The sequence below is a fragment of the Lynx canadensis genome, chromosome A1 (genome assembly GCF_007474595.2).
Source record: "Lynx canadensis isolate LIC74 chromosome A1, mLynCan4.pri.v2, whole genome shotgun sequence".
Lineage (NCBI taxonomy): Eukaryota > Metazoa > Chordata > Mammalia > Carnivora > Felidae > Lynx > Lynx canadensis.
In genome coordinates this window covers 50,070,424-50,085,766 of record NC_044303.2, presented here as the reverse complement: position 1 = coordinate 50,085,766, position 15,343 = coordinate 50,070,424, and the positions used below count along the sequence as shown (strand labels likewise).

The following is a 15,343-nucleotide window of genomic DNA, read 5'->3' as shown; positions in this document are numbered from 1 at the left end:
ATAATTTCATTTCTCTTTATTGGAATCCTGTGTTTCAAGGCTACAAAGGTTGAAGCACTGAGAATAATTTTTTAACGCTATTCTGATATATTGAGACATAAAAAGAGTGGTATGTGTGTTCCCTTTTAGGGAAACAGAGGGAAGACTCTGCCCCAAAGAATGAATGAGATTGTTTTACTCAAAAAAATTATCGGTGATCTTGAGAACTGGACCTCAGGAAGTGAGCATGACTTCCCTCAAGCAGTATTGATGACTCCTTCTGCCCCACTGCCCCGTTTACCTCCTGACATTCACAGCACCTAATGGCAAATGTGTATTTGCATTTATGACTCACCTACCAGCCTAAGTTCCTAAAGGAGATTATCACAGCCCATAAGCTGACTCCAACCTGTAAACATGTTTTGTTTGGCTCACACAACATATTGAAGTTGGGAAACAAAAAACAAAGTTCTGGATTGCTAACTTCTCTTTAAAAAAGAAACCATCTGACCACACTGGGCATGCATTACCTCACAGCCCCAACAGGCTGCCCCTGAGTCCATGACAGGCCGGGGGGAGTACACACTCTCCAGACAGTGACAACCCTATGCTGCCATATCAGCTGACCCTTGCCCTTTCTCATTCATATACACAACCTGGCTGGCCCCTGCAGGCATGTCCCTTCGAAACTACATGAGGTTTTTCATTTTATCCTCAAGGCCTAGGACAACTCCTGCCCTGTAGGAAGGACTCTTGCTTGTGGACTCAGAATTTAGCGTGTAGAAGAATCACCTATGGTGCTTGTAGAACAACCCAGGCCTTTCTCTAAGAGGTCCTGATTCAAACTGCCAGCGTCGACACCCAGAAGTTCACCATTTTTAGAAGCACCTTTACTGAGTCTTGCCAAGAATGGTCTCAGATAAACATGGTTTTACTATTAAACCATGGGGTTCTTATGAGTCTTGATTTCCTTATAAGAAAAAGAATGAGGGTGCACTGGGTGGCTCAGTGGGTTAAGCATCCCATTCTTGATTTCAGCTCAGGTCATGATCTCATGGTTCATGAGTTCCAGTCCCACGTCAGGCTCTATGCTGATAGCACAGAGTCGGCTTGGGATCCTCTCTCTCCCTGTCTCTCCCTCTGCCACTCCCCACTTGTGTTCTTTCTCTCTCTCAAAATAAATAAATAAATAAACTTTAAAAAAGAAAAGAATAGATAAGAGAAGAAAAAGCATTTGTAATAAATCACCACAGCTTCTCCCAGCTCCAAATGCTTTGGCTCTTTATTGGAAGTCTAAGGAAAACAAGTGGGAAATTAGTTCCTGTTCTCTGCTACCCCCTGCTGGCATGTTCTTGGTAGGGTAAAGGTATAAACCAGCCCTGGAAATACTGTCCTCTTTTTTTCATTGTTTTAATAGGGTTTTTTTGGTTGTTGTTTTTTTTTGAGAGACAGAGACGGAGTGCGAGTGGGGTAGGGGCAGAGAGAGAGGGATATACAGAATCCGAAGCAGTCTCCAGGCTTTGAGCTGTCAGCACAGAGCCCAACACGGGGTTCAAACCCACACACTGCCAAGTTCATGACCTGAACCAAAGTCAGCCACTTAACCGACTGGGCCACCCAGGCGCCCCCAGTGTCCTCTATTTTTAATGGCTAGATCCAAGTACATAAAAAATACAACAAAATACTTTAACACAAAACCAAGATACATTTGGTGAAAAGGAAAAATAAATACCTCATAATTTTATTTATCAATTATACCTCAATAAAGCTGATTGTTTTTTAAATGTTAATATCACAAGGTTGTCTCCTTTGTTAATTCTATAAGAGCTTCTGGATGTGTTTCTATAAAACTGACTTTGAAACACACAAATATATGCTGAGACTTTTAGTGGAAATATTTGCACATTAAAGTATGCAGTCTGTATAACTGTAGATTTGGGGCCTACTCATGGAACAAATTTCTACCACAATAAAATGCTCCAGAATGGACTTATCTGCACTTCTGGAGAAAGCAAACCCCAGATACAGAAAATGTTCTAGGCCAAACATATGTAATTCACCTTGATTGGGTGAGATTTCCATGATTCCTCCTCTCAATGGTCAGGATGTCTACTCTCTCATCTGATATCGTACCAGGGAGCACATCGTACCAGGGAGCACAAGAATCTGGGTCCTATGAGACTTCTGGGTTTAGTTTACAGATGGATTCTGCTCTCCAAGCCTAGAACTACACTCCAGAAGGGAGATAATACAGGCTGACAGCCAATCATAACAAACTGAAGATCTCTGCCTGGGTGTTCAGGCAAAACTCAGGAGGATCCATAGCAGAGAGCAGTTGGGTGTGACAGGATGTGTGGGAGGCAGGCAAGCATGGTTAATCTGGAAGCTTTCTCATGATTACTTCACCCTCCTCGAAACTGTGAAGCTTAACCTGCCAACCACTCCCTCCTTCAAATTCTTCTTCAGCTCACCTACTCAGAGCTCTTCCTCCACCTTGTAAACTTTGTTCATTCCAATATAAACTCCAAGCAGGTCGTCCTACGTGTACAACTCAGGTCCTACCTGGGACGTCCCTCCGGCCCCACATTCATGGCTCCCAGTTGAGCATTTCCTCTTGAGCACGCTTATATCACCACAGAGCCAGCATGTAAAATAGACCTCACCCTCTCACCCAACACTCAACTGCCACACCTCAATTCACTATTGAAATCATGATACCAACATTCTCCCAGATGCCCAGACTCAAAGCATCAGAATGTACCTTCCCTGTCCATCCAGGTCTGCGTACTTCTCTCCACCAAGGTCTAGCCTTCTTGTCTGGCAGATGTAACATTTCACTATCTCATACTGACTGCACTGCCTAAATTAACCTCCTTTGCATCTACTCTCCTTCAATGCCTGCCTATTGCTCCTTAAAAATCAAAATAAGCTTTTTGTCACAAAAAAACACTGCTCAAAATCTTCCAAAGGTCCATTTGGTCTATAGAATAAGGCCTTCCTATCTGCCTTCAGCCTTTCTCCCCTGGATTCTCACACAGAAATCCTTGATTCTGCCAGAACACAAAAATTCCATGTCCTCCAATATGTTCATCCCTCCATTAAAGTAAAATGTCTTCCCCAAACACTACTGCTCCACAAAGATTCCTTCTACCTCTACATCTTTGTGACACTGATTTTCTGATCCACTAACTCAGAGGTGAGCCATTCTGTCATTATGTAGTTACTTTTCTTCTGTGCTACACAGAAACTTTACTGAAGTGAGCAACTGACATCAAGGTTCTACACATCTTCTCTCTCCCTTCCCACTGAACACCAGTACTTGTAAGTAATAAGAAATAATTAACTTCCTCTAAAGCCAAAGGTTAAAAGAAAAGAGAAACTGTTGCTTGAGGTATTATAGAGAACGGTTAATTCAGATTCAGAGACTAAAAGAGCACACCTCAGGGGTGCCTGGGTGGCTTAGTCGGTTAAGTGTCCGACTTCGGCTCAGGTCATGATCTTGCAACTCTTGAGTTCAAGCCCCACATCAGGCTCTGTGCTGACAGCTCAGAGCCTGGAGCCTCCTTCATATTCTGTGTCTTCCTCTCTCTCTGCCTCTCCCCTGCTCATGCTCTATCTCTCTCTCTCTCTCTCTCTCTCAAAATAAATAAACATTAAATTAAAAAAAAAATTTTTTTAAGAGCACAGCTCAGGAAAAAGACTTTGACTTTCTGAAAAAAAAAAAAAAAAGTTAGGTATGATGAGACGGGGCAAGACCAGGCTACTGCCTGACATCCACAGAAGGCAGCCAGGAAAAGGAGAAGCTGGGCAAGCCAGCCAGCCTCACTGACTCTCAGGCCACAACTCAGAAAGAAGAGTCCCAGATCAGACAGGTGGTACCTATGATGTGGAAAACACTCGGAGTGCCTGAGAGACCTACCCAATATCTTGAGGGAAAAGGGAAAAGCCAAGAGCCAGCATCAACTACCATTTTCCTCCCCTAACAGAGGATGATAGCTAGTCTACAACCTGGAACAGGGAATGGAGTCAGAAGATGGAAAAGCTGGAGGAGAAGAAAAACAGATTCAGTGAAGGTAGTCAGGAGGACTGGCAGTGCTGTATGAAATAATTATCATCCCCCATCAAAAGCAGAGCCAGATGGCAGCCACGGACAATGGGGACACACACAGGCGATATGAAATTTTGATGAATTCCTTAATGGCCACACAATGAAAGCCTCTTTTCCACAAACAAGCTAATAATAGAACAAATGTCAGTACTACACAAAAAAAGACTTAAAATTGCCTTCATTATTTACCCAGCTGTATTTGTACATTTTTCAAAATGTGGTTGTTTAATAAGTGCTTTTGCTGATGAGAATGACCACTGTCTATGGCATGAAAACGAATGTTACTTTTTTGAACCCTAAGCTGCTTCTCCAGATGACTGTATTAATAACTACAAAAGACCAGGTAATTCAGCTACCCATGCACTTGACCCAAAATGATAGCTCTGGCTATGAATGAGGAAGACTTGTACATGCCAGTTCCTAGCATCTCTACATGAGAAATTAAGCAAGGTTACAGCTACTATAAAAATGTATGCTTAACCCTCAGAATGAGCAGACCAGATTACACAAGAGTGCCCACAGTGCCTTATTAACTCTAGCTTGTCTGGGAGAAATGCTCCGATCTACTTCACATTTGCATAAAAGGCCCTCTTTAATGATCTAATCAAAGTCTGAAGTCAAAATAAGACTGAAGGTTACCAGTGTTACCTGCCTTCTATAAGCCTTGACAAAATGCATTCAATCGCCTGGAGAGAGGTTATTCCCCAGGAAGACATTATTTGGAAAGGCACAGCCATTTGATATCTGGGATGAAGTGAAACTCCAGGTCAAAAGAGCTAAAATTGCCTGGCTAACCAGAGGGAACATGAATAGCTATATGCAAGCATGCAGGACCCTAAAGCAACTAGAGAAGAATTAGGTGATTGTAGAACTCCTGCAGGCCATAGGTAAGTAACCTTTTAAATAAGAGACACTGAGTGGGCTAACAACCCTGAAATTTGCTGGTGTCTGTTGGCTTATGAGCCACTCCAAAGAACAAGGGTCCAGGCGGTCCACAGCTAGTGCAGACCAAGCAGACCTGAGCAGACTGTCAACAGCTGGGTTTTCCCAGGTAGGTGTGAGAGGACAACACAGCAGGTTTGAAGGCACGGTCAAGAAAGGGGCTTACTTTAGACTGTGCAGACTATGCTAAGCAAACAAGGGAGGGAAAGACAGGAGGCTGGTAAGAAGGAAGAAAGTAAAGAGGTGTTGACTAAGTAGGTTTAGCTGAAGCTGCAAGGTAAGACACCGAGCAGGCTGCAGAGTGAGACGCTGGGATGTAGCAATGCAAAAGTGAAGGCCTCTCACGAAATAACAACATCCAGGATTAGGACATCAAAAAAAGAGGCTGGAGTAGAAGTGAAAAGACATGGTTTTGGAGGTGAGAGGACTTGATCAGCCCTCCCTCCTGGTCCACGGTGTATATGGCAGGGTTAGGGTGGAATAAAAATAGTGAGGCAGCAGCTCAAGGCCTCACTGAATAAAGAGGAACAAAAATAAGTCAGCATAGTAATGAGGAGGAGGTTACTGGATAGGTAAGCCCGTGGTATAAGGCATAGATATTTCTATGTACACTTTTCAGTTCGCCTCGAAGGGGCCACTGCTTCCAGCCCGGGGAGTATGCAGGGTGTGGGAAAGAGCAAAGTGTACTGGGGAAGGCTACAGGAGAAAAAGAGGACTAGATCTCACATGAAAAGGACGCAAAGAGAAGGCTCAGGAAGGGACAGAAGTTGATACCACAGAATTGTTCCAGAGGGCAGAGTGGAAAGGTCTGGGAGGAAGTATGGGCACCAGTCCAGGAGACCAAGTACTGAGCACCATGACCAAAATTCCTCCATCTTGGGCAGTAACAAAAGCTAACAGGAAGGACATGGAGGTCAGCTGGCTACAAAGATGACCTCTACATGATATTAAACATTTCCTATTACATTTAACAGTGAGTCAGGCCAAGACCGAACAACTCATGCATTTTTTCTTGTGATAAACCATTCCACATTTTGAAACTAAACTGAACAAACATCCTCTACCCAACACACACCCTGGAGACTGATGGGATGAATAATGCTTCAAACATTGGGTCATTAGGTCATAAACAGTGAGATATTTTGGCTATTTTCACATTACCTGAAGCAAAACTAATTTTTTAAAGCTTCTTAAAAACATTCTTCTCAGTCACATATTTGGCTTAGAAAAACCTCCTAGTTTCGCTTAAAGAGCACATGTCAAACAGACTTATCAAAACTTTTCATTTACTAAAATTAAACATCCAGTTTTAAGTGTAATTTTACAGTAAATACTTACAAATGCAACATATAGACGATCCCTTACATATGAAGTATTATCAGAAAAAGTCATCATAGGGGCACCTAGGTGGCTCAGTCAGTTAAGTGTCGGACTTCGGCTCAGGTCATGATCTCACAGTTCGTGAGTTCAAGCCCTGTGTCATGCTCTGTTCTGACAGCTCAGAGTCTGGAGCCTGCTTCACATTCTGTGTCTCCCTCTCTCTCTGCCCCACCCCCACTCTCACTCGCTGTCTCTAAAATAAATAAACATTAAAAACAATTTTTAAAAGAAATAAAATATTTTAATTATTATTCAGTCATTAGAAAATAATTGTTTAGCCATCCATTCACCAAATCACTCTGTGCATTTTCTTAGTCCTATGTTAAAGCAATATAGGAGATAAAATAATTTGCAAACCGAATTTTTTGGAAAAATACATCTTAAACCAGGGATAGGCAAACTAGAGCCTCGTGGCCAAACTGAGACCCACCATCTGTATTTGTAAAGTTTTACTGGAACACAGATTCCAATCAGTAGCAATGAGATTTCTCACTACAATGGGCAGAGAAAACTGAGTAGTCCTAACAGAAATGTATGGTCCATAAAGCCTAAAATATTTACTATTCGGCTCATTACAGAAAAAGTTTGCCAACTTTTGTTATTGACAAATGACCAAGGATTTCATTTATTCATTCAAATACATTAGTGCCAAAATGCTGGGACAGATACAAATGTACAGGAAAGACAGCATGCGCTGAGTGTATTTCAAATACAGGACAAAATAAACAATAAAATACAGGCTTTGGCTCCTGGTGACAGTTCCAGAGGGCCTGCCAAGAGGCCCAGCATAGGCAGAGTGGGCCATGGAAGACCCCAGCCAGGCCCACACTTCCAACAGAAAGGGTAACTCAGCACCTTCCCAGGACTTTGGTGGGAAAGGGTTGCTCGATCCCAACCCAACCAAAGTGAGAAGAATAAGAATGCTCCCCATTGTGAAAATGGACCATGTTTACAATCATTCTATTCTGGAAAACACCTACAGTTTAAGGAAGTGTCAAGAGGCTAGAAATCACATCTGGGACCTGAGCATTTTGTCCTGTGCCTGGGACGGAAGTGAAAATCTGCCCTCGGAGTTATAGACTTCTAGGTGTAGTAAAGCCAACAGGCAGAGAAAGTATACCTTTCTAGAGCTGTCTTCTTCAAGATTTGAACTTTAAGAGAAGATGTGGCGTGGACTGCTTCCTCTTGGCCTAAGTGAAATGATGTTGCCTTGAACTCTAAAGATGAAGCCTGAACTCACAGGAAGAGAAAGGTTGGGTAATTAGAAAACCAAATCTCAGATTTCTTTATAGATGGAGCAAAAACCAAAACAGAGGAAAATGTAAATGCATATGAAGCATGCCCTTCTGGAATTTCCTTAAATATGTGGAATCAATTTCAAGAATTGCAAAAAAACATTCCAAGCATAAAACCCCAACCTCAAGACTCAGGGGAGGGGAGAAAATACAAGTTGAAGAATGAAGGGCAATCTTTAAGCCAGGGGAAGAAGTGTATTCAAATTTTTGGAGTCAGTGATAGGTTTGAAGAAAAAAAAAGAATTGGTAAGTCAGGCCTTCGAGAGCATAGACCAGGCTGTGGACAAGTAGAACAAGGAGAAGACCGAGGAACTCAGCAACCAGCTAGTTACCAGAGAGCTTGGTGTAAAAACTGTCAGAGCAGTTGCTAGCCCCAACTGTGTAAGAGCCAAAAAGGAGGCTGAGAATTCATAGGTTGTTTAAGAAAAGAATAAATGTGTATGGAGATTTGAAGCAAAGAATAGATAGGAAACCAAAGCAAAATGGGATTTGGGACTTTTCAATTGAGCTCCAAGTGCTCAATTTACTGAAGAGATCTTCTTGCTTATATTTAATGTGTCATGAAATTGACAGAAGTAGCAAAAAGCAAGCATAAAAACTGGGAGCTAACTATGGAAACTTTTCAGTCTTTTTCTAAGGAGTTTATCCTAGTGAAATGAATGAAATGGTGCTGTTATTTGTCAAGAAATATAAGCATACACTAGGATTTTTTTTTTTAACGTTTATTTATTTTTGAGACAACGAGAGACAAAGCATGAACGGGGGAGGGTCAGAAAGAAGGAGACACAGAATCTGAAACAGGCTCCAGGCTCTGAGCCGTCAGCACAGAGCCCGACGCAGGGCTCGAACTCACGGACCGTGAGATCGTGACCTGAGCCGAAGTTGGCTGCTTAACCGACTGAGCCACCCAGGCGCCCCATGATTTTTAACACTTATATAGACCTACAGTATACAATCCATTTCAGTTTTCATCCATTTGGCAGAGCATAGCCCATAAGCCTCCTATACCTTAATTCAGCTTAACAATGCTATCCTGGAATTTTAAGATTAGTGTTTGTTTTGATGAATCAGTCATAAGTGCCAAGAGGGTCTCAATTGATAATGTCTTTGCAGATGACATAATTATTTTAATGTTATAAAAGTAACCATTAAATCTTTAACTGGGAGGCAGTGGGGTTAATATTTCAGTCATATGGTAAAATAAATAGGAACAGCAATTACATTTTACATTCCTTCACATATATTTCAATTAAAGAAAAATAAAATAAAACGTAAGTGCCACATAGACCTATGCACTAAAAGATGTAGAATAACTCTGCTTGGGGAGAAAGAAAAAGTTCCAGGGGGAAAAAAGGCCATTTTGTTGGAGTTAGGGAGAGAAAAGGGGGAAAGCACATAAAATCAGAACAAAGCTGTGTTCACTCCAGAGGCCATGCTCCTTTCCCACAATTCTCAGTGGTACTCTGAAACATGGAGTTCAACAAGTATTTGTTGAATGAATACTGCCCTCTGGTGGCTCAGAAGCACTATCCCCCATAAGGGCTTTCACCCAAATTACTGAAACTGTTCTAGAACTTCCCCAAGTCCTTTTCCTTCAAAACTTACCCATGCTTTATTCCAGTCACTTAAGACTGATAATAACAATGTGACCTAATATTTCTGACAAAACAGATCCTAACACAGCCAAGTATTAGCCCTCCCATAAAACCAACGGTCACTTTATACAAACATATCCTATAGTCACTAATAATAAATCCAGAATGGGAACAATACCCTTCATGCTGGCAGAACCTGTAGTATGTCCCTCATTCCCCCCACAGGATAACTAATTGCACATGTACTGCCTTCTCCTAAATGTTCTTCCAGTTCTTTCTCAGTAAGGATTTGTTTTTGATATTGTTTGCACAAATTTTGCCTAGATCCTTCTGTACACATTCTATTAATCTGTCATATATAAAACCCCCTCACACAAAGCCAACTTCAATGTATTTTATCCCTGGGGGGTGAGGGGAGGGTTTGATGAAGCCTCATTTTCCCTTCCTCATTTCCTCATTGACAGACTGAGTCTCCAATTTCTTGTTATTTTTCACCCATTATTTCATACACATAATTATGGCTGATAAAGTTAACAGCCATATCATGACCCACAAAATGGAAGCCACCCCAGTGTTCTGCCCATGTCACAAATGTAAGCCTAAGAAAACCTGCACTTTCAGGAAACAGTGATCGAGGAAACCTAACATACACTACTCACAATCCTCCGACTCAGCTTTAGTTACCTCACTTTACCCTAGAAAATAAGACCTGCTAGCCTTACCAGGAAATCCTTGACCTCCAAGCCAATCACTCCCTGTTTCCATGTTGTTGCTTCTAATTCTCTATAAAACTCATTCTTAGTCCAAATCCCTCAGGAACAGTGCTCCCCTTCTTGTTAGGCACTGTATTTCCCCAACCCATAGATTGTTTTCCCTTGAAAAAATGATACACTCATTACTAAATTGTATTATTTTTTGTCATTTGACATGGCTCACATATACTTCCTCTACATCTAAGCTGTAAAAAACTTCCTCTATCTTTTCTCATTCTTCAATGTTTGCATCAGTCAGCCACCACCACAGGCCTCCACAGAGCTATACATTCAAAGGTAAGCCTGAGGGGGGGTAGGGGTTAAGATGGCGGAGATGTAGGGGAACCAGGATTTCTCTTGTCCCTCAAACACAGCTGTATTAAGGACAGAACACTTGGAACACCCAGGAATTCCTTCTGGGGAGTGACAGAAAAATCTCCACACGTGGAGGGAGACAGCTTGGCGGGACAGAGGTGCATGTATGCGAACTGAGGGACATAAAACAGAGTGGGCACGGAGGGGAGGGATCCCCTCTGTGGAGAGTCAAAGGAAGCCCGAAAGCATGGCTTTCATTTCAACGTGTTCTTCATGAGCCATTTGGCACAAACCATGAACAGCTGAGTACTGAGTTAGTTTCCATAAGATAAATCAAAGTAAATATTCCACAGGCTCTTCTGCTTCCTCTCCTTGACAGGGCCTGGAGGCCACCCAGGACAGGCAGATGAGAAGATTAAAATACACTGCCTGGCTTTCATCTTTTAATTGGTCTCTTTCTTTGGCATTCTTTTGGAAGACAATAGTGTGGGATGAGGCTTTAGTTTCCTTCCACTTTGTACAAACAGGAGTCAACTCTAGCTATACAGTGGAAAGACACTCAAATATGTGGTGTGGTGGCCTCGTTCCCAGTGGCCAGCAGGGTTCACAGAAACTGCAAACCCAGGTTGCATCGAGTTCACATCTGCCTTTTACAGGATGTTTACCAAGTCTATGCAAAATGAAATAAAGGCAAATTCCACGGAAAATCGAAACCAAATGATACTCAGAGGCAAAACCTTTTCCCGTTATCTAACAAATTCTGGGGAAATTACCTGTAGGATAAAGGACTGCAAAGTTATGGAAAACATGCTTACAATTTCCACTATTGCTCTTACACAATAATTTAAAAAATAGCTGAAGTGGAATTTACCAGAGCTAATCCAATAAAGCCCAATGTCCTTGAAGATGAAGCCTTGAAGAGGCCTCTAAGATTTCCTAATAGCTGACATCCAAAGCTCTCTGTAAACTATAAATCACTATATGCAAGATGAGAAAACTAAGTCTCTTCACTGAAAGAGATGAAGTAAAATGGTTACTGGAAAACGGACAGTATGTGGCAATGAGCGCAAGCTTTGGCTTAGACACATCTGTTGTCCCCTTCAGGCTCTGCCGCCCGCCCGTGGCTATGTGAGAGTGTCTAATCCTCTCTTTTCCTCTCATATTGAACCACATTTTCATAAGAAGATTAGCTAATCTCATGCCCTACCCACAAGACTTTCTGCCTTCCATGGTAAAATTTTTTTAAAGGAAAAAAAAATGGCCAAGAATTTCAAAAGTTTGGATACACGAAAAATACTCTTTTCCACTACTGCATGCGGCCACTGGATAAATTTAAGATCTTGCTCATGGGTTTAAAAGTACTGGAGAAGAGGGGCGCCTGGGTGGCTCCGTCGGTTGAGCGTCGGACTTCGGCTCAGGTCACGATCTCACAGCTTGTGAGTTCGAGCCCCGCGTCAGGCTCTGTGCTGACAGCTCAGAGCCTGGAGCCTGCTTCAGATTCTGTGCCTCCCCCTCTCTCTGCCCCACCCCACTCGCATTCTGTCTCTGTCTCTCTCAAATATAAATAAACATTAAAAACAAAACAGACAAAAAAAGTACTGGAGAAGAATAGCTGAACAGGAATCTGTTAAGAAAAACAGACTCATATGACTTCATTAAATGACAATTAGTGCTGGGACACAACCTCTACTCTTTGAAAGACACTGTTAAGAGAGTTAAAAAAAAAAAACAAAACAACTCATGCCACTGAGAGAAATTTTTTGCAAAACATAACTGATAAAGGACTTCTTTCTAGAATATACAAACTCTAGAAAACAATCCAATTTAACAGATGGGCAAATAATCTCAACACTTCATCAGAGAAGATGTATGGATAACAAGCAAAGACGAGCTCAATATCAGTAAAGAGAAAAACTAAAGTTTTGATGTTTGGTTTCTACAGCTTTCAAGTCCTCAGCCCTCCTCTTTCCCTTCACCCCACATCTGGAAAACCTGATAAGAAAACCCATATGCACGATCTGTCCACTGGGACCAATGGAATTTTCAAACCTGCTAAGAAAATACAAGCCTGGCTGAAAAAAAAAAGGGGGGTTCATCCAGACTCCATCCCTCAACTACAGTAAAAGTCCCAATCTACCAAACTCTTCTTTACCATGTTTCGCTCCTGACAAAACTTAAGCTCTTCTCCTTAGTAAGTCCTCTTGCTATTCACTATATGAGTGATAAATTTGATTGCACATCCACTGATGGCTGTGTGTCATTGGTCCCGACATCCACAAATTCCTGGGGGAGAGGGGAGCTACTGCCTAGTGTCCAGCAGAAGATGCTGGGTGCTCAAATAAAGCAATCAGGCATTAGGAAAATGCAGATTAAAACCAGTATATGATGCATGTCTACAAACATACCACTACTATATTGTAAAATGGCTAAAATTTTAAGAACTCCCATTAACAAGCATTGACAAGTGTGTCAAAGAACTGGAACTCTCTCACACTGCTGGTGGAAGTGCAAAATGGTACAGCCAAGGTGGAAAACAGCGTTAATTTTTGATAAAGTTAAACACACTTATGGTAAGACCCATCAATCCCACCCTCAGCACTTACTCAAGTGAAATAAAAAGCCTGTCATGAATATTCACAGTGACTTGATAACTGCCCCAAACTAGAAAGAACCCAAATGTCCTTCAAATGGAAATCAATAAACCATGGTATATCCACATTCCAGGGATGCTACTCAACTATAAAAAGGACTTAAGTACTGATAGAGCCAACAATACTGATAAGTCTTGAATGCATTATGCTAAGTAGAAAACAGCTGGACTCAAAAGACTACAAATAGGATAATTCCACTTATAGGACATTACTGAAATGACAAAACCATAATAACCAGCAAGGACAGAAAACCCATCAGCAGTTGCCAGGGACAGGGGATGAGGAGCAAAGGGACTACAAATGGTACACAACAAAATTTGGTGGGGGGTGGGGGGTGAAATGCCAAATCGTGACTGAGGTGGCACTCATGCCACTGTGTGCATTTCTCAGAAATCAGTATATTAGAAAGGATGAATTTCGGGGTCCTGGGTGACTCAGTCGGTTAAGCGTCTGACTTCGGCTCAGGACATGATCTCACGGATCATGCGTTCCAGCCCCGCATCAGGCTCTGTGCTGACAGCTCAGAGCCTGGAGCCTGCTTCGGATTTTGTGTCTCCCTCTCTCTCTGCCCCTCCCTTGCTCACACACTGTCTCTGTCTCTCTCAAAAAATAAACATAAAAATTTTTTTAATAAAAAACATTTAAAAAATAAATTAAAAAAGGATTTCATTGTCAATCATACCTCAATTTAAAAAAAGACAACAATGCAAAATCAGTTGTCAGAAATGTTGCCATTATCCAAGCTAAAATACAATGATTCTTGTACTGAGAATTAGGGATCACAGGACTGTTTACTAATATTACAGATTTCCACCTCTGCCTCCATGCCTGAGTTGGGGGGTGGGAGTTGGGAATCTGCAGCATTAACAAACCTCCTAGATTACTTTGATGCAGGTGATCCAAAGACTACACTTTGAGCTTGTTCCACAGCAGTATCATGGCAAAAGCTGATACAAATACCCTTCCATCATTTCTTCCTCTGAATAAGCCTTGTTAGTTTCCAAAGTTCAGCAACTCCAGCTGTTCTGCATGTGACCCAGGATGTTACAAAGGCAGAAACAACTGTAAATAGAGGGAACAGGGCTTTCTCACTGGAGGGTGTGGGCATAATAAACATAATCAAATACAAAATGCTGTATAAAGTCTTTCCCAAACTTTAAATTCTAAGAGAGTTATGGATTTCAGATAATCACCTGCTTAGTGTTCCTGAACAGTTTTACCAAGCTGGAAAGACAATAAGGAAATGAAATTGACAGGTGAACATGGAACATGACCACAAAGGTTGGACCTTTGGTCCAAACATGGACCACATGACCAAACAACATCCAAACCAACAATTTCTCTGTGTTTAAGGCAAGCTTCAAATGGAAAAGATAAGGGTCACCCGGGTAGCTCAGTCGGTTAAGCGTCTGACTTCAGCTCAGGTCATGATCTTAGGGTTTGTGAGTGCCAGCCCCATGTCAGGTTCTGTGCTGACAGCTTGGAGCCTGGAGCCTGTTTCGGGGTTCTGTGTCACCCTCTCTCTCTGCCCCTCCCCTGCTCACACTGTCTCTCTCTCTCTTTCTCTCTCAAAAATAAATAAACATTAAAAAAAAATAATGGAGAAAATATCTCCATTTTCTAACACTCATCTACTCCATTTATAACCTAAAGTAGAATATTTATTTTTAGAGAAATACCATGCTAAATTCCCCTGTGTAAACTCACAGGAGTACAGCTGGTCTAATAAAGTGGGAGACGATTCTGAGCATCACTGAAAAGCTATATACTCTCTAAATCCCATCCCCACCCCATCTCCCAAAAAGTCATCATTGAGAGCTTTGCTCTGTGAAACAACATTAGACGACATCCTCAAAAAATAAGGTTTCGGGGCACCTGGGTGGCTCAGTCGGTTAAGCGTCCGACTTCGGCTCAGGTCATGATCTCACGGTCTGTGAGTTCGAGCCCCGCGTCGGGCTCTGTGCTGACAGCTCAGAGCCTGGAGCCTGTTTCAGATTCTGTGTCTCCCTCTCTCTCTGCCCCTCCCCTGTTCACGCTCTGTCTCTCTCTGTCTCAAAAATAAATAAACGTTAAAAAAAAATTAAAAAAAAAAAATAAGGTTCCAAGAATAAATGCATAGCCTTTTATTAGGACATAAAAGAAATCTGGCTAATTTCTACCAAAAATTTTTCAGCAAATTCAATAAGCCTGGCTGACTTAACACTTATTAAACTTAACACTTATTACTCTGTATGTTTGTCTGGTTTATTCACTATTACATCCCAAACACATAGGAAGTTCTATGACTCATAGTAGGTACTCAAATATTTTTGAATGAATATCAAAA

At 41.8% G+C, this 15,343-nt stretch overlaps 1 protein-coding gene and 1 pseudogene across 3 annotated transcripts in view; one reads left to right on the top strand and one right to left on the bottom strand.

Annotated features, from left to right (window-relative positions):
• The window catches only part of LMO7 (LIM domain 7), a 199,370-nt gene that overhangs the window by 141,298 nt on the left and 42,729 nt on the right, over positions 1-15,343 (bottom strand). The gene's annotated exons all lie outside the window — the stretch shown is intronic.
• LOC115511751 lies at positions 7,573-8,118 on the top strand (annotated as a pseudogene).